A 24,958-nucleotide genomic window follows, 5' to 3' on the forward strand; every position below is an offset into this window, starting at 1 on the left:
TATGTGCTCGTAATATTTATAAAGGCTAAGCTATGAAAACAGTACATGCCAACTGTCAGCAGTGATGTATCATTTTAAAAAAAAGAGAACATATACGACATAATGGTTTAAATGAACTCTGTAAAAATATGCTGCTCTGCTGAAGCCGTTTGGCCGACTGGACCTCCGGTGTCAAGCACTGCTTTCCAGGATTCGCTGCAGCTTGGCCTCCGGGAGCTTTCTCCTCTTCCTGTAGCTATTTTCAGAAATTCTGCAGTGTTCTTAGCAAACCTTCCCCCCTCCAGTATCTGGTTCCTTAGTGCCTAGCAGAGTGCTCTGCTAAGAATGCTTGCAATCGACATCTGTGGGCTGATTTCATTTTTATGCAATGAGGGATACTTGTTGGCCAGTCAGAAGGTGGGGCAGATGCTTTTGCTTCCTTGTGCAAAGAAAAGTGATTGAGGCCGGCTTGAAGGGGCAGTCGTCTGGCTGATGCTGTGGCTCCTGACTTTGGGCCTGCTGGTAAGATACTCATCGAGCTTTTCAGAAACCAGTGTGATGTGAGGAGCCAACAATTTCCCGGTGAGGTGGCTATTGCTCCACAGCGGCAACCACGGGAGCAAGGAAGAGAAGGGACATTTAATAGTCCACCCGGGAACTAACTATGGGGGATTGGCTTGTGAGGGGTGGGTAAGGCGCTTAGTCCATAGATTATTCTATTTGGTAAAAAGCCAACATAGTTGGTGAAATCCCTCCCACCACTGCAGAAAGGAGGGGGGGGGTGCAGAGAGAGAAGAAAGAGTGACTGCTCTGTAAAATCTGAGCTCAGAACATGTCGGCACAGAGCTTCTTGTAATTAGTTGATCAGCAAAAAATGCGGAAGAAGACCATCCCCTAATGGTGAAGAAGGTGAACAAGACTGATATTGTTTCCTTTGACTAGTATGTGCTAGAGGGCCCAGATATGGAGGTAGTTAAGATACCAAGCATAGGAAAAACTCTAACTGGAGCTTTACATGCATGTATGAACACATGCATATATATGTAAATGATCTATTTAGAGAGCTATCCATAGTGCAGGTTTATTTGTCTCAGCTAAAACTTTGTTCTTTGTCTTAGCCATAAAAGTCTTGAGTCAAAAACAACCTATGGTATTTTGAAGAAGCAATACTTAAATGATTTGGGATCAATCAACCCTTACAGTCAAAATACTTTGTCCAGAATTATTAGCTGCTCTTCCGGAATGATGACAGACCCTCTCCTGCTTTACAGAGCCACTAGCCTTAGGTGCACCAGTCACACAAATGAGATGCAAATGTACCTAGAAGGGCGGTGAGGTAAGAGGATGGAGGAAGGGGGAACAGACTGAGTGGGACCATGAGGCCCTGCCATCGGGTGGGGCTATGGTCCACGTGAGAACCTGGCGGGACTGGGACGGAAACCACTTATGGAGGTAGTCGACCTAGGAGATCAGAGAGCTCAGAGAACATATTTCACAGGCTTGTTCTGGAGGTTTTAGCTATGGTGATGGCCTTGCTGGCTTCTGGCTGATTAGAATGCAATGACCTGGTGACCCCTCGCTTCAGCAAGGTACCATTCCATTACAGAATTCCTAGAGAAATTTCCACTCCTGCGAGAGGCTTCTCAGCAGGGAAGGAAGCTGGGATTCGTGCTTTGAGGACTCTGCAAGTTAAGACGTTGTCTGGGAATGTCATGTCACTCCGGAGAAAGAAGGGCCCAGTTTCTCACGAAGCAATCATTCCTGGAAGCTGACTTGCTTTATCCATGCTCTATCAATCTGCCACCTTTGAGGAGACCTAAATCTAGTCCAAACATTTTTATAATGCTATTTGATAGTTTCAAACCAAGTCATATTTTATCAGACCCACATTGTCATAGTTCCAACAGAGAGGCTAAAGAACTGCCCTCTAAACATGAAGTTTAAAAAAAAACCTGTGTTCCTCATTAGCCACAGACTTTAAATTTCATCACTGGAACCTTCTCAACTTAGACAAACACTAGGTGAAACAGCCTTAATCGCGGACATTCTCACAACTGTTAAAATTTGATGTGCGTAACTGAGAAGTGGTCTTGCCACAAAGTTGGGTTTGTGTCTGTCCGTTGTCCTCAAACTCCAAAACTAACACAACAGTGAAAAGAGGACAAAATACGAACAAAAAAAATTAGAGGCTCAGAAAAATCAGCTACATCCTGGCAGGGTTTGTTACTGGAAAACCTAAGGATTCTAAAGTCTAAGAGCCTCTTCTTAGTGCAGGAAAATGGTTTCCTCTTGAACAGCAAATGATCTCCCCCCATAGTTCTCCCTGGTTGATTTCCATGCTGGGTCTCAGAGGTGACATTGCCTTCTCACTTAGGGAGCATTAACTGTTTTAGATGTGACCTCATGTAACAGTGAATTATCAACATTAGAAACACAAAAGTCGGAAATGGAGATTCAGCTGGATTAAATGCTGTGTTATTTCACTCTTCCTTTAAAAATTTGTATTTCGTGTTCTTCACCCCATGATTGCATCGTGTGTTTAAATAAGGAACGTTCCTCTGCAAATTCCTGAACAGAGATACCTGTTCTAATTTTGGAACTGGAAGGTACCTTGATCCAATCCTTCAATTTTACGAATGAGGAAAAGAAGACCAAGTAACACACCCATGCTCGTATGAAAGAAATGGTTTGTTTTAGGAGTTAAGGGGCTCAACGTAGGTAAAATGAAATGAACTAACCAAGTACCTGCACCATTTCCTATTGTTCCCTGAATGGAGTTTACAATTCAAAGCTAGTGTTTAAAACCTGAGTGACCAGACTCCTATTGCTTCTCCTCCACTTCCAGACTAAGGGAAGTAGGGCTGAAAATGTTCTTGGTGACCTTTATTCCCAGGGTCACGGTCAGTCTTCCCCTCTTTGGTGTCATCAGCAAATGTCCAGAATTGGCTCTGACTGTAGAAGGGCACAGGCTTTACAATTCTATAGGAATACTGGGCAGTCTGGCTGAAACGGAGAGGAAGAAAGCACGACAAGTGAAGAAAGTGGCCATGGTCCCAGGAACTTGCTCAGCGTTGCTAGCTGGGAAAAAAAAACTGTGTTCTTATCACTTTTCCCAAGCCTTTGATCACGGAATGTCTTCTGGGATAGCCTGACACTCCACAGATAAGCTATTGGAACCCTCTGAGGGAAGTGTTGGCTCCTTTCCCCAGGAAGGAGGATCCCTGGGAAGACCAGCGCCTGCCTATCTGTCACGTTAGTTATACCTACAGACCCATCTGTCTGCTGCTGAAATGAGTGGCTCGCTCTTCTTTACCAGTCCACAACCACCCAACGGCAGGGACCCTCTGAAGGACAGTGCCTCTCCCAGGGGACTGCGTTCAGCTTAGACTTGCTGCGTTGAGCTGCCCTTTCTCCCTCCTCTTGCTCTCTAGTTCTATTGTCTCTCTCTCTCTCTCTCTCTCTCTCCCCCTACCCCCCACCCCACCCGCACACACGCTGCCCCACCCCCTCTATAACCCCCTCTCGCTCGCGCTCTCCCCAGGCTTTGTTTGGCGTCTCCCGCCCGCTCCGTCTGCACCCCCGGTGTGTCCCCGTCCCCATCCCCTAGGCGCGCAGGGGGACGCCGCCGGCCAGGAGGGACGGGACCGCGTCGAAGGCCGGACGTGTGGGAGCACACGGAGGCGCCCAGCCCCAGACAGCGAGAGTGCCCGCCGAAAAAGCCCGAACGCGACTCGGACTGCCAAAGACGCGGGTCCTTCCCACCGCCGAGGGCCCGGGCGCGTCCCCCCGCCCTTCCCGGCAGCCGCCCGCGCTCCCCCGGCGCCGCGGCGCGAACAAAGGCCGGCGGGCTCGCGGCGCTCCCCCTGGCGGCGGCTCCTCCCGCGGCCCGGCGCGGCCTTCCAGGGCTTTCTCTGCCGCCCCGAGGACGCCGCGGCGACCCCCGCCGCCCAGACGTGCGCCGGGCGCTGCGTTTTCGCTCGCCGCCCTCCCAGACGGTGCCCGTTCTGACGTACTTGTAATCCAGTCAGAAAAGAAGCCATTCACGAGCCCACATAGTTTCCTCAGTGAGACAAAGAAGTGAGTGATTCCCGTCACTTAGGGGATGGGAAGGGGTTCAGAGTTCGCGCTTCCGTCCCTGCGTTTGGGCGCTGCCTGCGGAGGGGTCACTTTGTCATTTATTTGCTGGAGCTGGAAGCGGGGGCTCAAAGGAAACCCTTGAAGATTTTTTTTTTTTTTTCCTGGAAGGGTGTCAGAATCTACCGGATCGAGGCACGCATGCCACTTGTCAGAGCGGGCTGTGAGAGCCCGAGAAAGAGTCATGGAGGAAAAAAAAAAAAAAAAAAAATCGAAACACCAAACAGAAAACCCCTCCCACCCGGTAACCCCTTTGAAAATGCTGACCGCTGTTACCAACGCCCCTGCGGAGGGTTCTCGTGGCTAGCGAAGGGATGGCCCCGGGGACGGTTCAGAAACTGTCCCGAGCAACCTGTGGGGGTCAGTCTCTGGGGGTATCGGAGGTGCCCCCCCCCCCCCCCCCAGTAACCACCGGTGGAGGAAGAGCAGAACCTCCCATCTGCGGGGTTCTGGCTTGTGAAAATGACTCCACTTGTTTTTTTGGGGGGGGGGGTGGTGAACTTGAAAGTGTGCAGCCCAGATGGGAGGTTTAAGATCCCGCTCGGCCTGACACAGCTGTGGTCTCCAAGTTGCCTTTGGACTGAGCCGGGCCACACCCACAGCTGCAGCCAAGCAGTGCTATTTGAAACCCCCCCAGGGCCAACTGCTGTGAAAAGAACAGTTTATTACACAAAATAAAACAAAATGCCAGCTCATCTTTACAGTTTCACGGTCTGCCTTGGGGAGAAGAAAAGGAGTTTTAGTTTTCACCCCTTGTGCACCAAGTCTTGGGGCCAATTCTGGGAAGATCTGGAAAGTTCGCCCGTGTGCTGTTGACTCACTGTCTGACCACGGGCCTGGCGTTTCACTCAACTGCTTCTCTTTTTTGGGAAACGAGGAGAATGACATTCGCCATTCACCTCGCCGTTCGCCATTTACCTCGCCGTTCGCCATTTACCTCGCCGGGATGCTATAGAGTGCCCTGGCCAGGAGGCTAGATTCAGATGACAGGACTGATATCTTCGAACCGTTTTTCTCCGTCATTTCGAGCAAAGATAGCTGAGATTGGGCCAATTTATTTGCCCCAGTACTAACTTTAGGAAGCCCATGCCACTGGACTCCTGTTTTTCAAGAGCAAGCTTTCAAAGAAACAGATGAACCTGCCTTTATAAAATTGAGATATTTGAAGCAAATATTAAAGTTTTTCTCCTCCGAATGCGACACAGATAAGAGACAGTGAAAGAATCTTGTCAAATGAAGCATCAGAACAATTGGACTAAAGATGAAAAGTTCTCTTCCCATAATATTTTGCTAAGTGGGCTAAATGTTATTTATTTAGTGTTAAGAGGAAAACAGCCCCCTTGTCCCTTTATTATCTCTCAGGCCTCCACTATACTGAATTGGACTCTTTGAGCCTAGAAAAACTAGTTTGCACCCTACAATGGAGAATCCAGCCTGTGAGTGGGTATGAGAGCATTTCTATGGTACTCAAGAATCTGAGAGAAACATGAACTAAGTTGATCAACCAGATGTTTTGTCTACACAATACTAAGCATTAAGATGTTTCCCCTATACGTGGGTACTTGGTGTCATATAGATGAAACACTTGGATGGATAATTGAGTTTTTTTTTCTTTGTTCAGATATTTATGATATGCTGAAACAGCTGAAGAAGTGTTCAGTTCAAAGCTTCAGAGGGAGGAAACAGAAACAGGAGAAACAGGAGACAAGAGGTAAATAAAAGCAAGGACCAGGACCTCCCCTGGCTTCTGTGGGGTCACAGCCCTCTGGGTGCACAAGCAGCGGGCACTTTGTGTGAGGAAAAAGGCACTGCTTCCTAATGACAGCAACTCCATGCCAGAGCATGTGACTTTGCTGTCAGAGCATGGACTGGATTTCAGCTGCATTCTTCCCTCAGCTCTAGGCTTTTGTGCAGTGCACTAACCATGTAACTGTACTTTGTAGCCCTGCCAAGTCATCAAAAAGAGTAGGAAGGATGTTCAGTATTAAGGGACAAGTGGACATGAAGAAAGAGGGATAAGAGTTTTACTTTGCTCACAGGTTTTCCCAATGTGCACAATACAGAGGACACCCCTGCTAATGTCAGTTTTGGCCCAACCAGGAAAATATTTGCACCCCCCGCCCCCGTTGTTGGTATGTGTGAATGTTTGTTTGTTTGTTTGTTTGTTTATTATTTTTAAGTTAAGGAAAGGCTTGCAATTAATTCCAGCCATGTATTTACTGCCTTTTCTATGTGGTACCGTGTCTGTCAAGTTTTCACTTCCCTGGAATTTTAACTCCCATCTCCCTCCCCACCCCACTCTCATGTCTGTAACACAAATGCCTTTTTAAATTTTTGCTAGTTTAATTAGCGCATGAATTCATTTTGATTGATGAATTGATGTGGCTTATTGGCATGAAGATTTTCCTTCCCTCCCAGCACTGTGTGTAATAGAAACGGCTTGTGTGGGGGGTGACACCTGCTTTGATGCCGCAGGCATTCTGTTTGATGCGGAAAGGCCAGCCATTCAGCTGTGATTCTCTAGTCTCTGGGGAGATATTTTTTCATAGCTGTTGGTGGAGTGGGGGGAAGGTTGGTGGTGAGTAGGAGGAGAGAGTGGTGTGGAAAGTGATGGCTGAGAAACAACATAGCTAAGAATTTAATGTTTATATTTTATTGGACTGATTTTGAAATAGTCATTGTTCACACCCTGGACCCAGGAGGAAAGGAGACCTTGACTTTCTGCCATCAGTAGTAAGGCATTGTGAATTAGCACGGCGAGTTGAAAATTTCCAAAGCCTCTTGCCAAAGAATTAAGCTGAAATTAGCACACAGTTGGTAACAATTTGATTTCTGGTCTCACTTTAATCAGTGAGGATTAATGGTTAAAATTTTTATTTCTAATCTCACTTTAGCCTGACTAACAAAAGCTGTCATTTTCATGAAAACTGCTAAATGAAGAGGGATTTATAAGCTCTCTGAGAGAATAAAAGCTAAAGTGCTAAGGCCCACTTTTCAGACCATAAAATTTTCAAATTCCCCCAATAGTCCCTCACATACTGCTAGAAGAGCTGGCTGCTGCTGGGTTCAGTGATGTTTATTGCTGGACAAAGGTGGTGGAAGAATTTGAGTGCATTCTTAATGGCTTCAGAACTCCAGATGAAATGCACTAATCTTCTTGGGGAAAATGAATATTACAGAGCAGAGTAGGAAGTAGGATTTGAATTGTAAAGATATATGTATACATATACATATACATATACACATACACATACATACATATACGTATATACATATACATATACATATACATATGTATCTTTTTCCTTTTCCTTTTCTCACCTGAGTAACACCTTTCTGTGACCTCCCCTGCCACTTGGGTTCACAGCAAAGTTGTACAACTGGTGGAGTCTGTTCTCACTCTACCAAAATTTTCCCTGAGTCTCCTTTGAACAGTTTCTCATTGACTCCCATCCCCCTGGAGACCTGCGTTGTAGACCCTTGTTGAGACTTTACCCTGTTTTATCACCCCACTTTCCACAAAAACTGAGTGTTGTTACAAACGTTTATGCACTCATTTCTCACTTTTTCATTTTGAGGCTCTGCCCTCGCATCCCGTTTGTGACACTGTACCCACATAGTGCCTTGTATGCTGAAGGCGTGCTCAAGTCAGAGTTCGAGGTGCAATGCTGGGGTGCTGGGGAGAGGATTTTAGCATCACATGAGTAGTGGAGCAGATGATCTTCAAGAGTCCCTTCCACCCCCCAGTTTGATGATACTAAAGCCTTACCAGAAGGGGCAACTGGCTTCCTCACTCCTTTTCTCTAGTTTGATCAAAACCAAATATGAGCCTTTTCTCCAAGGCTTAATTATCTTCTGATAAATACAATCCTTAGTGACTGGGTTGCTCCCAATGATTATAATGTAGAACGAACAGCTCTTTAAACAATGGGCTGGGCAATAAGAATGAATTCTCCAACATGAAGCTCTAAGAACCATCAGCTCTCACAATTCTTTGTGGTTTTTTTCCCCCCAGCCATATGAATTCTAAAGTTCTCTTTTTATCAAAATGAGTCCAGTATCGGTTATTTTGGATGGCTTCCTCTACCTCTAATGAATTAACAAGCATCTGAGAATTTAAGTGGTGCCAGGAAACCTTGAAACACCACAGTCCTAGCTCACGGTGGCCTTAATCTTTCCAATGAGGCTTCTACTAAGTGGGATGCTGTCCAGCATTGTCAAGCAGTGCTGGATAGGGCGACCCACAGAGCTGCCTTCACAGTTTTCCCTCACCCACCTCAGGCCACACATGGTTCACCCTGCTAACTGTCAAGGTCATGGTCTTCACCACCTGTCCACTACGTGGTCTCCCTGTGGGAACACAGGTCTTAATCACTTGAGGAACTTGTCACATCCTCTGCCTCCCATCTTGCTTTGAGGGAACCCTTCTGTCCCCTGGATTGGGCCTCATCTACCTCCTCTAACTCTTGGGGTCCCTATCCATCTTGTACAATTGAACTCATCTCTATGAACCTTGGACAAGAAAAACCTCCCTGTTCTTTGTTAATTCTTGCAGCAGAGGAAAAGCCACAACTGTGTTAACTTGTAGAGGATGAGGATAAATTGGGTAGATTAGTGACACCCTTCATTTCTACTGAAATGAAATCTGTATCTATCTATCTACCATCTATCTCCATGTCTACATCTATATATTTAAGGTTGATTCAATATGGGACTGTAACTTCTTTGAAAAACACTATTCTAGTCCACCTTGTTCAATGGTACCATACATGTGTTGCCTGGGGTTTCATGTGATTGTATGCAGCGGAAACTTGACTACAGTAGCTTAATACCAAACGCGGGTTCACTTTTCTTATGCAATAAGAAGTCTCAGGATAGGCAGTCCAGGGCTGGTGCTATTGCTCCCATGTCCTCACTTCCCATGCTTAGTGAGCTCCTTTCATCCATATAATTTAAAGTTGGCTGCTTCCAGACAGGAAGAAGGGAGTCAAGCAAAACCTTTCTCTTCATGAAGCTTTGTCTTTTTATTTAGGAATAGGAGTCTTTCCTGGGGACCTTGCCTCTATCTGTGACCAGATCCATGAACCCTAGTTATATGGGAAGCTGAGTAGATATGTTAATTTCCCAGCCCTTCTGGTAGAGGGCAGAGGAAATCGAGGGAGGACGTAAGGGATGGAGTGGGTACTGAGTAAGTCATTCTGTAGTACCTGTCAAAATGCATGACTTGTCCTACATTATTTTAAAAAAGAAAGAAAAACCACAATTTGTATCTGTGTGTGACTGTGACTACAAAGACACATGCCTACCCAAAGATTACAGTTGGTGTCATTTTTGAATTAAATGATGTCAGTGAAGATTGACAGCAGATGTTAGGTCATAGTCAAGGCACAGATAGTTGGGAGGGGGTCCTTCAAGGAAGATAGCTACAGTCAAAACCACTGTTTGCAAAGGTGGGAGAGAAATGAGAGCTCTAAGCTGCAGTGAGTCTTGTATATTGTCCTGGGCGTCACAGTGGGGGAGTGGAATGGGGAAGTGCCAGTGGGAGAAAGAAGGGAGAACATCCATCATAAAGGCCCCATGACCCTGGCTATATGCTCGAATCACTTGGGAAAACGGTTTTTAATTACGAACATTTTTTAAACCATTTACTCTTAGAGAGAGAGAGAGAGAGAGAGGGAGAGCACAAGTGGGGAGGGTCAGAGAGAGGGAGACACAGAATTTGAAGCAGGCTCCAGGCTCTGAGCAGTCAGCACAGAGCCCCGACGTGGGGCTTGACTCACAAACTGCTAGATCATGACCTGAGCCGAAATCGGACGCTTACCCGATTGAACCACCCAGGTGGCCCAGGAAACTGTTGTTAAAAACTACTAACTCCTGGGACCCATCCCCAGAGATTCTGATTAAATTGGTCTAGGATGTGGTCTGGGGATTAGGATATTTCAAAGCTCCCCAGGTGAGATTCTGATACATAGCCAGGGTTGAAGCTCACCGTGCTATATAATTCTGAAACACAGTACCTGACCTGTCTTAGAATCATGCTTGCTCGGTCGGGCCTTGCCTGATGCCATAGCAAACAGTGAAGGATGAACCTGCCTGAAGGAACCCTGGTTGCCTATGCTGCTGGGATGCTGTTGGGCATCAGCCTGCATCCTCTTCATGAGATGCCACAAGAAAAATGCTCCCAGGTCTGTTTCAGGAAATGTGATTCTCCTGTACATTTGGTTTGTTTCTGTCTTGTTGACATGCTGAATCTTATAAATGACTCTGTTTCCCTCTTTATTTTGGCTCTGAGGAAGCTTGGGAGCAACTCTATATTACCATATGGTCTACATTCCTCTCTGCTGATATCACTCTTGGAGTTGATATTTTCTCATTTAAAATTTTTATTTAGGCTCCTTCAATTTTCAGAAATCATTTCCTATTTCTCTAAGCTCTCTTCAAACTTTGGTAGAGTGGGGGCAAAGGATTAAAAATAAATAAATAAATTTAAAAAAGCCTAATCCCTCACCATCATCCAAGCAAAACTTTTTTAACCCTTCTACCTGCAATTTTTCCAACGTTTGAATCTCTAAAATTTTACTTCTTTTCAAAGTTGTGCTTAAAATTTATTTTAATCTGGTTTCATCTGTATAAAACTGTTCTTAGTTGGAACTTGGGTGGTAGTATCCCAGAGAGTAATTTATTTCTGGGTCTTCACCCTCAACGAATGGCCTTAATTCTTTATGGGAGTACTTTGCTTTTGGAAATTAAAAATATTAAAATTCAGGGAATTGGACATTCTGTTTACACTAACAGAGCTACTCAGCAGATAGTGTAATAGGTGTTGTTAGAGAATGGCTGTATTTGTATTTTTGCCTCCCATAGTTTTTTTCCTGGGTTTATTTTTCCAGGATTTGTTTTTAATGAAAAGGAAAGCAGGATATGAAAAGGATAATGAAAAGGATAGCAGTCCACAGTGAGACAAAGAACCAGAAAGCAGTCCTTATTTCATTTCACAAAGACAGCACTTAAGCTTTGATTTTCACTGTTGTCCAATATCAGTTATTTGTTTACCAGACATGCTTTAGATAGCTACAGCCCATTTGCAAGTCACTTATTTTGTACATTATGGCCTAATGTCTGGCAAAGTGTTTCCAAGTTGCCTATTATCATAAAAGTTAAGAACTCTGACAGAGATATTAGGAATCATAATGATATAATATTTATGAGGCAAACTACCAGGTAATTTCTAGTGATGGAAAAATAGCTAGCAAGCATTTTCAAAATAAGTTTGCTATTAGTCAGCCATTGTTAACTCACGTATAGTTAGAAACAAATCAGATGTCCGGGATTAATTTCTAAGCCCTTGCTATGTATCTTTGGGGAGCACACTTAACCTTTCTGGATTCCAGAGCTCAAGGAGGACAGTTTAAATAACATGGGTATTTTAAGGTTCAACTAAGAAGACAGAGTATTGAACTCACTGTTTAGTATTCTGAATTAAAAAAGGATAATTAAGAACAGATGCCAGATTCCTCTGCTGTTGACTTAGATGCTAATATGAATATGGCCCTGAGGGGAGGTAGCCTTCCTTGAGCAGACCACAGGATCCCTTGCATCTCTTATTTCTTTTTAAAGGCATTGGCTAGTAAGAAAGGACAGATGTGGGCAGAAGGGAGGCATTCTATCTTTTTCCCTCCCCACTTTCCAACCTCTCAGCTACCACCATTTATATGTATTTTGGGGAGGAGGGCACTAGGGGTGGAAAATTTGGTTCCTGCACTTCCTCCCCCAACTTTTTTTAATCATAGAAGATTCTGGAAAGTAGAAAACTGTAATAGTAAACATTAGTTTTCAAAGTATGAAATCATGCTCTGAAAATTGTAGAAGTCTCCAAAGTATATAGCATGGACCATGGCCTTTGTGTAAATTAGATTCCTAGCTTTCAGGGCAGGGACCGTTTCTTGCAGAGTTTTGTCCACCCCTATCGTCATCTCTGGTAAGCCACAATATTTGTTCCAAGCACTGCAGCTTCCCGTTGCCTGAGAGTTCTGTCAAGAGGAAAAGCAGTAATTGTTACACTGAAGTTATTGCATTTTTGTGACACTAGCAAAATGACTTGCCTTATAACCAAAACTAAGAAGACAAAGAAACCCTTTAAATTCCAAAATCCTACCCAATTCCAAATAACATTTTTTTTCAATTGCAGTGTGATGTCCTAGTAGTAATTTGGTAGCAAAATCTCTTTGAGATTTTTCCATTGCATTTTCCCCTACCATGTACCAAGGGAATGTAGAGAGACTTCAACTCAAGTAAAATAAGTCCTCTGCTCAGGCTCCATCCTCTTGCCTCTTATCTTGCCCAGAGCTTCAGGTTTCTGGGTTTTCTATATTAAGGAGCCCAGGAGGTCAGAGTTTCCAGTGGTGAGGCTGCCTAGATGGATAAATGTGGATAGAACGCCCCTCTCCTCTTCCCCCTCCCTGCTAGGTTAATTCTGTCTTGGGGCACATGTTGCTTTGCTAGTCACCGAGACATGACTCAGCCCCTGGCCAACCCAAGCCTAGATTTGAACACATGGAACCAGAAGGGGGACAAGATGGCCACTTAGCTTCCCTGGCGTCATTAAGAAACACGTGGTATATATGGTGTGAGATTTGAAGTGTACTCTGGGAGAACTGCAGGGTGTGGGGTGGTTCCTAAAGAGAGGAAAATTACACCACCCTCTGAAACAGACAAATGATTTCTCTTGTGCAGATTATTTGCACAGGATGCTTCCTGGAAATCTCTGATGGCATGAGAGTAGCAACTGCTAATGGACACATCCTAAAACCCACGGTCTCTTTGGGTTTAGCTTTAATACCTTGGAGGTGTTTAGGTATAAAGAAGTGTCCTTTCTACGGCTGACAATGACCCCAACCACCAGTGTTGCTGGAGCATCTGAATCTATTTCCCAAGCACCATGGCATAGTAGTTATGAATTTGGCCTTGGAGCCAGATGCGGTAAAAATGTGAATCCTGGAACTGGGAGGTGGGGTCAAACTACACCAGAATGTGGAAGGAGCAGCTCCCCAAAGGAAAACTGAGGTTCCCAGAGAGGAAGGAGTAGCAGTTCTGGAATCGGTCAGTCTAGTTCTCTCATATTCTAGTGCTCTAAATTTGAACGTGTTATAGAGCCTCTGTACGGGTCAGCCACAACATAGGGTTAGTAATATCTTTTGGAGTGTGTTCTTGAAAGTACTCAATGAGATCAAATTGTCAAAATGTATATAAAGTACTTGGGACATAGCAGGCTCTCAAAAAAGGGCAATAGAAAAAAAATAGATCTAGCCTATCTTTCTCTCTCTCTTCATATTAGACATTTTCTAAGGTTCTTTGGACTTAGTTCCCCCTTTCCATTTCTTTGAGCCACTGAGGTTTCCTAAACTCAACATAAAGAGCCCCTTCCAGTTATAGCTTCGAATCTGGCCAAGGAATGAAACAATTGTTTGTATGTGTTTATTGTTGTGGTTATGATTATTATTAATTTGCCATCAAAAGAAAGTGCGTCCTTAATGAGTCAGTCCGCATCTGACTGCATCTCCGCATTTCCAAATCAAAGCCCTGAAATGTACAACTCAGCTTGCTGGGGAAGCCTTTAGAGTTTTGTTCGTGTAACTCATGCAAAAAAATGTTCTCCACGATCTGCCTCCCTAATAATTCTTGAGGGTTGAACTTATACTCCGATAGTTACATCTGGTTCTATAGTTAACAAATAGGTCAGAAGGAAAGGGAGGAGTGAAAAAACCATCCAGGCCCCCGTCCCTCGTTTTTTTCTCAGTGTGAAGTCATTTGCTTTTCTTTCTAACCCGTACCAAGTCCTCAGAAGTTGAGCCAGGCAGATGGTGAGGTTATAGCTTGGGCAAAATGTGTTCTAATGTTATCAGCTTTAAAGGAGCACATGGAGCAGAGAGGAAAGATGGTTTGTGGTATTTTTGTTTATTAAATTTGATGGTTGGATTATGACATTTATATTTATTAAATGTACAGAATCTCATCCATCACTGTTGACAGTCAGAACATGTCCTCTGCGGTTGGCATAGCTGTCTTTTCCTGCAAAGAGATCTAACATTTATTCTTATTTGGGAGACTCAGAAGAGGTGGAGAAGAAAGGAGATCCGCCCTTCAGTGCCACCACCCTGGGGAGATGGGAGTATGAGATAAGTGTTATTGTGTTTGATTCTGTCATGTTAAGACGCATTTTCCTTGTTTGGGTTGTGAGCCGGTTTTGATGGTGCTGTGGAGAAAACCTTTGGCAGCATGGGAGCAGCAGAGCCAGGGAGCCCAGTGCAGGAAAAATACATAGAAAGAGGGCTCTCAGCTTTGCCCCATTAAAATCCTGGCATCGGCAACAGTTGAAGAAAATGTCTCAATGGCTTTGTCTGGTGGCTAGAGCACTTTAGCAGCCAGGCATCTTCATTCCACTCTGGATTTTATTACCTACCAGATGTGGGCTTCTTGGATATTTTATTAGAGCACCAGGTGAGCTGATGAAAGGACAGCACTCCAACTGCCTTCCAAATGACTCCCGGTTCGCTTGAGTTTTGTTTACACGTAAGAGGAGACAGGAGCTGGCAAGGCTTAGAAACAAGAAGGCACTGTCACCCACACAGTTTCTCAGTAGGTCTTGAGGTGAAGGAGATGGTGTGCTGGCTTAAGGTTTACGGATCTTTTCCAGAGTATAACTTAAAGATATTTTTACAGCCAATGTGCAAATGAATGAGACACATGGGTTCAATCTCTTTAGCCACATATGAGTTCACAAATAAAAGGTTCATTTAGGTTTGAGCAATCCCAGTACATTTGGAAACCAGTTAACTCAACATGTTGACTGCACAGCCTGGAAATCATGAATTATAAGTATCTAAGATACTAACCTGGTGAAGAGATTAAATCCTTTTCCTTTCTCCCTTCCCACCTCCCTGCCTCCCTTTTAGGAGTTCTAACTCTAATCAATAGTGTCCTAGTTGACATTTTCTAAAGCAGGCCCATGTGCAGTTGCTGTGTCTAAGAAAGATTTCAAGCAGTAGCAAGCACTTATGTAGGCTTCACACAGATTTTGACCGTCAGGTATTTCCCTTCTCTTCAGTTGATTTAGGACCTGGGAAATGGTTTATAAGAGTACCATATACTAATCTCATTCTTTTTTAAACCAGGAAAGTAACTGTTCATAAGTATTATAAGTCATTAGTAGAACATCTTTTGGGTACAGCTCTCGTCTATGCATTATGGGGGATATTAAACAAAGGTAAATGGCAGTTTATCTCTAGAGAGTTTAAACAAAGCATACCAAAAGCCAGACCTCTACGAAGAAACATAATTTCCTGTTAGATAGTGTGTATGTGGGTGTGCACACGCGCGTGCATGCGCGTGCACACATCTGATTACATAAACAGACTGTAAACATTTCCAGGGGTGGGAGAGAGTGCAGGTCCTGGGTGTTAACAAGGCAAAGGTCATGAGTGCACTCCCCACATGGACCACTTGGCTCTGCTCCATCCCACTGCTACAGAGGGCCCCTCGGAGCGGGAGCTGCAATCCCTCTGACTATTCTGCAGTTCACGTGAGTGAAGCCAGAGTCCATTTATGGAGGGGGGTGGATACCCTAAGTCTTTTCTGTCTCTTTCTTGAATGAAAGCAATACTGTGCAAGATACGATTTTAATTGCACGTACAGTATAATTCTAATCTGCTACTTGAACCAATGGAGTGAATATTTGTGAGCACATACTATTGCAACCTGTATATGCATATATATTTTTTTCTCATTTGATTCTCACAACAAGTCTCTGAAGTAGGGGTTTAGCATCACCACTTAACTGCTAAAAGATCTTAAAGATCAGGTATGTAGTAGGTTGCTCAATAAATATGTGTCGAATGAATAGATGAATGAAACTCATATTAAAAATCTTGCTTTTGCTCGTAGCCGTAGAGTAGGCAAGAGGCAATGGTAGGATTGCAGCATAGTTCCTGTGGCTCCAAAGCTTGCTCTCATCTTGGCAGTGCACAGGAGAGATAGTGCTAGTAGGTTACCGCACTGCCCAGGAAACAGAAGCACATCTGAGAAGATGTCTCCATCTCCCCACCTGAGTGTTGTGTTGAAGACGTAGCCATAGCTGTGGATCTCCCGGCAATTCCTTCTTCAACTGGAACCCTGGCTATGGAATAACAATCAAGAGAGTACTGTGCTGGGAGCTGGTCTTCTTCTTGGAAAGACTTGCAGCAATGCCAGGTGAGGGGAAGGAGGTACTGAGGGCGTGGCGGCAGAGGTAAGTGTTGTGGACCCAGGAGCAATCCTGAAATCTTTGATCTGTGTTTGGCTCTGCTAGGGACTAGACTTCTGACAAGCAGATTTCAGGGTTCTGTAGGTTGAAACACAGCGATTCCACACTTGGGAGGGAACTGCTATTTTATTGCCCCAATTAACTGCTTTATTTGTTTATAAATTCTTCCCTTTTCTGTTTTATGATGCAGTTGTGGTGTGTTTAATGGAACTGCAAGATTAAGACTGGCAAGATGACTGCATGTTATGTTTCCAAAGCTAATAAATGGTTTGAATCCAGAATGTTTGTGGCCCTTTCCAAAAATATTTGGTTTCTCTAAAAAGCAACAGCTGTTGGGAAATGGATGGAAGTTTTTACTGTAGTGTGTATAGCATTTTATTTAATGCTTTTATTCCTGTGGGGAATTTGACTGCCTGATAGCAGATGAAACAACAGGGACTTAGCAAAATATAAAAATTCATGATGTTAAAAATCAGCAAGTTGGATGTTAAATTTAAGAGTCACACAAGAAAACTAAGGATCTCTTTCTAAAAATACTTCTTGCTGAGTGGAAATTTTTGCTTCTGTGAGAATAAGTATACATTTAAAAAATTCATTTTCCACTAATATTTCTATCGTATTTTGTAGTTTACAAAGCACATATATATTTAAAATTTAGTTTTACTACAATTCTACTAAGCCGCTTAAGGATAATGATTTTCCTTTTTATAAATGATACAGGTAAGGCCTGGAAGGAAGAAGAAACTTGCCTAAAGTCAGGCAATTCACCAGCAGTATAACCAGGGTTAGATAGAATTTTGCAATGACTTGTTCAGGAATCTTTGTCATATTATTGCCTAATTATCAAGTAGTACCATTATAAAGTGAATGATATTTGGACAATGTCATCTGGCCAAGATATCATTGCTCCTCCAGATCTTGTGGCCACAGCTACAAACCCATCACTCTCCCTGCTCCCTTATCCCAGTGGTGGAAACATCAAATGGTAAAGTGTGATCTTGTGCTCAAGTCTGGCAACCAGAGGTGGGGCCAAAAGAGCTCTCTTATGCCTGAGCTGCCCATGGGATTCAGGCACTATGTCCCACTAATACAACACATAGGGAATGGTTCGTCCCACACAAGAGAGAAAGTTAGATGCTGGATAGAGCAAAATGGAGTGATAGTGCACCTGCCCGATAAGGCAAGTACATACCAAATTGAACGAGGCAGACCAAAATGATGAAAGACGTTTTTTGCTCTCTCCCCCTCTTCTTTCTTCCTTTCTTTTATTCTCCCCCAATTATCAACCAAAAGGATTATGAGAGAAAACTACAGGAAAGAGTTTTCCAATTTTTGTGACCCAAAGAATCACTGGGGAGCTTAATGAACATGCAAACCCCAAGGCCACAGCCCTGAGAGTTTGATTTCATAAATGTTTTTAACACTTGTCAAAAGCAGAGGTGGTTCCCTAAACTAAAATAGCTTGGATATTCTACAATGTCCATCCCATTGCTTTTTTTTTTTCCTTTCCAAGGTTTTGTTTAAATTCAAGTTAGTTAACATATAGTGTAATAATGGTTTCAGGAGTAGAATTTAGTGATACATCACTTACATATAACAGTGCTCATCCCAACAAATGCTCTCCTTAATGCTTGTCACCCATTTAGCACTACCCCACCTCTCCTCCAGCAACCCTCAGTTTGTTCTCTGTATTTAAGAGTCTCTTATGGTTTGTCTCCCTATCTTGTTTTTATCTTATTTTATTTTTCATTTCCTTCTCCTATGTGCATCTGTTTTGTTTCTTAAATTCCACATATGAGTGAAATCATATGGTATTGCTTTTTTAAAGACAAACACAACAAGCTGGTGTCCTAAAGGCAATCACTCCTGACTTGGGCAAGCTGCTAAAATTGTAAGTCTGGAGTGGGGTTCAGCAATCTGAGTTTTTAACGTGATCCGAGGTGATTATGACCCAGGTGGTCTACAGACTTCATTTTGAGAACCCCAACCTAATGAGTCAGAAGGTTCACATAAGGCAACTCTGCTTAATTGATAGCCAGACAAATAATTCAGCTCAGCTTTGACCCCTATTTCTGTGCTCTATTAAATGGGCTTAATCTCACCCCAGACTGGCAGGCTTTGCCTTCCTTTGTTGCTTCCTAGCTTCTGTAGGGAAGTAACCCCAGGCATCAACACCATCAGCTGCTGTGGCCCCTGCCTTGGCCGCCAGTGGCATCGGTGACTCAGCAGTGAGTCAGCTCAGGGGAATTGACAGATTCACTGTGCTCCAGTGGAGAGAACTGGACCCAAAGGAAAGAAGTTTAGTGCTTTGAGTTTTATGTGTGAAACCTGCCACTCTGCCATGTGAGGGGTTGAAGGATTGGTGAGAATAAACAAAGAGGAGTAAGATAATGTAATTCTATCTTTCGTTACTTTATGATTTATGTAGAGTTCTCTGTCCTTCAGAGAGTTTCTAGAAAATGATGGATGTACAGTGAAAGGTCCTGGGCAAAAAAAAAAAAATTAGATGAAGAGCAGAAGAGGAATGGATGAAACCATAAGAGACAAGAAAGCATGCTTGGGTTTTCACAACATGGTGTGTCCTCTTGTGAGATTCACTGTGGCAGCTCGAGGTCATGGTAATGCCCCCCAGCTCCCAAAAGAGGGAAATTATAATATCAGATAATGATAGATTGTCAAATGTACAGTGGGTCCCCTGAGTTGATTATGAAGTGTGAGTCCAGAACTGTTTGTTTTATAAATTTAAAATCCCGCAAAATTGTTATTATCACGGAAAATAAGCACCAACAGCTACCATATACAGGTAACCTGTGATACCACCCTCTGCTCCCAATTCTCTTGATTCATATTGTGCCTTCCAATGTTGTTTCTCTAAAAATTGTTCTAGTTCTTCTGGCATGAGATGGAAAGCAGAGGGCCAGGGGTCCAGGCCCTGTGCCCATCTCCTGGGCTTGACTGGCAACTTGCAGTGTGACCTTGAAAGACTCACTCAACATTTTTGGTTTCAGTTTCCTCATCTGTAAAAAGAAGTGGTTGAACTAGTAATTTCCATACCCCTTCTACATCTAACATTCTGGATTCCCTTAATATATTCAGGATACTTTCAAAAGAACTTGCTCCCCTTTACACGAAAGACAGAATAAAAGGCCACTATTTAGAGCAAATGAGATCTTTATTAGACATGAGGACAATTCTTCTAACAGTAAATGGGCTAATGGGTTTGCTCTCTGTATTAATTTGCTAGAGCTGCATAACAAAGTACCATAGACTGTGCAGACTGTATGGTTTAAAGAACAGAAATTTATTTTTTCATAATTCTGGAGCCTAAAAGTGTTAGTGGGGTGGTCCTTTCTGGTGCCTCTCTCCTTGGCTTGTAGATGGCTGTCTTCTTACTGTATCTTCACCTGGTCTTCCATCTCCGTGTATCTATTCTAATCTCACTTTCTTATAAGGATACTAGTTAGATTGGATTGGGGCCCACCCCAATGACCTCATTTTATCTTAATTGCCTTTTTTAAAGATCTCATCTTCAAATACAGTCACATTCTAGATACTGGGGCTGGGACTTTAGCATATGAATTTAGGGGAGCAAAATTAAGCCCATAATGGTTTCCAAACTGTGGGATCTTAAGGAGTATGGAGAACATTGCCTTCCTTGGCTGGCTTGGGTAAAGCCCTAGATTAGATGAACAAAGAGGAGGATTCGATGAACTCTTAAAGGTTTTTCCAATTCTAGGAATTTGTGATATTGTATAAAGCTCCTCAAAATCAACACCTCCTTACCAGGAGCATGAATTAAAAAGGGGGCACAAAGAGCAAGGCTGCAGGAAAATAAAATAAAACAGTGAATGATTTGTACTTCAGGGAAAGCAAAGATGGAAAAGAACTTTGAAGCATTTTCATTTGAGGCAGTTTCATTACATCATGAGGGCAGAGGTGCTTTATCACACAGCCATTATTGTTTGATCTGTACCTGTAGGTGAACTTTTAGAGAGAATAAGAGTCTATTTCTCATAAATCCCACTTGAAGCAAACACAAAAGCAGGATCCTGCTGAGGACAAAGGAAAAATTCATGATGCAATTGCGTGTATCCTCATGGGTACCTTTTATGGCTGAGAAGGGGGAAGAAGAATTCCTTTCCAACATCACTATGAAGGAATACTTACAGATTACTCTTTCTGATTATTTGGACAGTAAAAGCAAGTAATGAGTCTCACACCACAGATCTCTGGCTTTTATTGCTCCAGTAATCCATTTGTTTCCTTAGGTATGTTTTCAGCAGCACAGAGTACTGGAAAGAGAATAAATGCTTACTATGTTCTGGTGTTCAGGACTGCATCCAGGTCATTCCTCCCTATGGCTTCTTATGGCCAACAGTCCACCGATGATCAGCACCTTTGTTTTCCCATTGGGTGAAGATGTACATGGTATTCACAGTGAATTTCTCATTAGACTTTCGAGGTCAACTATCCTCATCTGCAGAAAATTATACATCTTCCTCAAGGAACTCTAACTACTCCCCAGTGAAAATGTATTTCTTTAATAAAAAAAATAGCCCACTGTATCCAGCTTTAAACACACACACACACACACACACACACACACACACACACACACACAGAGTTTGGATGATTATCTTTGACATTTGCTTGTTTGAATATCATTAACTTTTCTGGAAACCATTTTTTAACCATACTTTCAGCTCACTCTAGTAAGGAGCCATGGGCTCTATATCAGTTTTCTATCACTGCTATAACAAATGGCCACAAATCTAGTAGCTTAAACAACCCAGATTTATTCCCTTACAATTTTATAGGTCAAAGGTCCAAATCAGGTCTCACTGGGCTTAAATGAAAGTGATGGTAGGGTTAGGGGAGAATCCTTGCCTTTTCCAGCTTCTAGTGGCTACCCACAATTCTTGGCTTATACCCTCTTTCTCCTTCTTTGAAGACAGAAAGGCTATATCTTTCTAACTCCTCTTCCATAATCACATCTGCCTCTGACTCTCTGATTTCCTCTTTTAATTTTCAGGGGACTGGGCCCACCTGGATAACCCAGGATACTTTCCCTATCTCAAGATCCTTAACCTTAATCATATCTGCAAAGTCCCTTGTGCCATGTGAGGTTACATAGTCACAGGTTCTGGAGTTTAGGATGTGGCTATCCTTGGAGGGCCATTATTCTGCTTACCACAGCCTCTGACCATTTTAGCTGTGCATTTCGACTTCTTCATTTGGAAAATCATGGTAAGGGATGCAATTTCAAGGCAGATTCTTCTTCTTGAACGACTCATTTTCCCTCTTCTATTTGCTCAAGGTGCAGTGATGTTTCAAATGATGGAAGGAGAGGGAGAGGGGTTTACACTTAGAGCCCCACCAGATAGGGTGTGGAGTCTGTCAGAGATCTTTTCCTGCCCATGCAAACATGCAAGCCAGTGGAAATCTTGATGTCACTTCAGTCATGACCTCTGAGGTGAACCAAATATATATGTGTTTATATATGTATATTTTATGTATTTAGGCAAAGCCTTGCCTGAGTCTCCTTGGCCCCCTGAAACTGGTCAGGTGTCTCTTGGGTCTCATATCACCCAGTCAGTACACCTCCATTAGAGTACTCATCCCACTCTATTGTATTTGCCTGTTTTCTCATCTGTTGAGCTGAGCAACTGGAGGGCAAGAACTCTTGAACTCCCTGTGCCTGGCACAAGGCCTGGCACATGAGAAGTTTAATAAGCATTTGTTGAATTCATGAAAACTCTAGAAAAAAGTTTCTACTCAAAGTTTTTCAAGCCCAGCCTCTGAAGTAAGTGGGTGGCCTGGCAGACATATTAGAGATAGAGTAGAAATCTGAAGACAATTTGTTTTCCTAGAGTTTTAATATTGGATTAATTAAATTATAAAAATTCAGAATTGTTGCTGCTGCTGTGGTTGTTGTGAAACAATTAGGCAGACAAATTATATATATTCAACAATTAAATTTTCAACACAATATTAAAACTTACCAATGGTAAACCAGGGATGCAACATAGTGTTCAGGAAAGCACTGTAATCTAGGACTTAGAATACTTGAGTTCTGGTTAAATAAGTAGCTGTGTGATTTGGAGTAAGTCATTTGCTATCTCTGAGATCCTGTCCTTATCACTAAATGATTCTGTTTGACACTTAAGAGATACTGTCCTTATTGCTAAATGATTCTGTTTGACACTTAAGTGATGGCCAGGTGCTGAAATGCTGTCAGGGTCTCTTTTTTCTAATGTGATATGACTCAGTCTTTCCTAAAGTGTGGAATATGGAATGAGGACCACGAGGGGGGTGTAACATGATTTTATAGGTGCATGAATGAATATTTTAATTTTAACAACTGTTAATTGAATTCATTGAGCTGAATAAATGTACGAATTTATTGAGCTGAACACCATAACATACAATTAGGAAATAGCATTGTTTTTATTCCCTTACTATCTTGCTGCTTGCTCTGTCAGATCTTTCTTGTGCTGCTGGATGATATTCTAGACTAATTTCATATTTTTTTTTAAGTAGGCTTCATGCCCAGCATGGGCCCGAGCAGGACGTGAACTCACAACCCTGAGATCAAGACCTGAGCTGAGATCAAGAGTTGGATGCTTAACTGACTGAGCCAACCAGGCACCCCTTATAACTTTTTAAATTCCTTTCAGATTAGTTTTTTCATTAAGAAAACAGTCTCATGCTCACGTCTTAAAAATTCCAGTCACACAAAAATACAAATTTCAGTCTCTCATCCAATTCAGAGTTTTTATGCTCCACCATCTGACCCTTGATCCTGAAGACTATTAGTAGGAAAAAGGAGTGATGTTTTATTTTGCTCACTTTGACTCTCAGATTCCAATTCACAACATTGCTCTGGCTCCCAGAGTCAAGGCTAGAAGGAGGAGGAGGATTAGAGGAAAATAGAAAAACTGGCTTGTTTGGAGCTGTTGTAAGCTTGTGATCAGTGCCTTCCTAATGACAGGCCCAAGCTGGCCCCCACTGGGCATATTTTTGGAGATGTTTCCACCACCCTGATAAGACCATTCCTTGATGAGCTGATGGACTCTTTCTCCAACTTTGTCTGACACTCCTTTGGCTTCTGTCTTTTGGCAGTGTATCCCAATTAGCCTTTTTCCACTGGGGTTCTCTCACCTCAGCAGGTAGATCTTGGGCAGCAACCTTTCAAGAGAGCTCTAACTCCTGTACTTAGTGGCACAACAAACATGTGACGCATAGGCATTCACATATCTTGCTCTGTCTGTCATTGATAGAAGTGCAGTTTGCTCTGCTTGGCCCTCTCTCCTTGTACTGATGTTTGGGGCAGCACCAGCTAATCTCTTGCTTTCTGAATTCTTCAGTTTCTCCAAGTTCCAGGGAACACAATTTGGGGTTCTCCCAAGAATTTGCTAATGCTTTGGAGCTGCCCAAAGCTTGCATCCAGCTAGGGGTAAGAGGCCAGCCTGTATGTGTGACAAGTATCATCAGTCTCTATGAGTAGTTTTCTTGAAGCTCTGTTTCTTTGCTTAAAGTGGAGGGAAAGGAGCCTTGAGGAAAGAATCAAGATTCCATAACACTGTCTACTCTAATGGGGTATCTCCTCTTGATGAATCTTCAACCTTCTTTTGATAGTCTTAAAAAACCAGGTTGGCCACCTATTGACACCCTGCTTTAGATTGCTGGGGTCATTCTCATCAGTTTTTTAAAGCTTTGAAGCTTTAACCAAAATTCTGAGGTCCCAGAAGATGTCCCCTTTTGTCATGTCTCTATTAAAAGTATATATAACTTATCAAACCTGTGATGTTGTAGACATTATTGTTGAGGATTAGAATAGTTACAAAAAATAAGAATCTTTAAGAAAAATTAAATAATTAATAGCATAAGTGGCTCACAGATATGGCAAAATCCATCATGGTTATATTCTTAAGCCATCGTGTTAAGCAGGAGAAAGGCTGAGGCAGCACATTCTCTCTCTTTCCAGCCCAACGGTGACAAAAACAATGCTTATTCAGTGTTAAGACCAAATTTTTACTCCATTGGAGCTAATCTACGATGGAACATTTCCTTTATCAAATTCATAGTCAGTCCCTCGAAGGTTCTGAGTAAAAGGGAGAAGATGCTAATTTCTAAGAGAGCAATTTGTTTACTCTGTCAGAGTCAGAAATTATTGTAAAGTACAAAATAAGTGCTAAATAAAGCCCTCTATAAATAATTGAACTACAAAAGAAAATAATTGAATTTTTAAAAGTTTGATTTAAATGGTCTTTTTTCTTGATTACTTAAGATAGTATAAAGCGACATATTAAAAATATCAAGGAAAGATTTAAAAACCTAGATTTCCATGAAAAAGAGGCTTTGTAGGTGAAAGAGCACTGAATTTGGAATAAAAAAATTCCAACACTGCAATCTACCTACAGATAGTATGATCTTGAGAAGTCCCTTGACCTCCCTGAGCCATGTCTTTATGGAATCAGACCTCAACTCTACTGAGAATGTGCAAGGATCAAGTAAGATAATGTATGTGAAACAGAGAACAATCTA

General features: G+C 42.7%; 1 long non-coding RNA gene across 1 annotated transcript in view; it reads left to right on the plus strand.

Annotated features, from left to right (window-relative positions):
• The first annotated feature begins 3,610 nt into the window (after positions 1-3,610).
• Positions 3,611-24,958, plus strand: part of LOC122481497 — a 99,249-nt gene continuing 77,901 nt past the window's right edge. Inside the window, exons 1-2 of the long non-coding RNA XR_006296867.1 lie at positions 3,611-4,056; positions 5,735-5,824. This is a non-coding gene — a long non-coding RNA (uncharacterized LOC122481497). The remainder of the gene's footprint in view (positions 4,057-5,734; positions 5,825-24,958) is intronic.

Source organism: Prionailurus bengalensis, chromosome C1 (assembly GCF_016509475.1).
Source record: "Prionailurus bengalensis isolate Pbe53 chromosome C1, Fcat_Pben_1.1_paternal_pri, whole genome shotgun sequence".
NCBI lineage: Eukaryota > Metazoa > Chordata > Mammalia > Carnivora > Felidae > Prionailurus > Prionailurus bengalensis.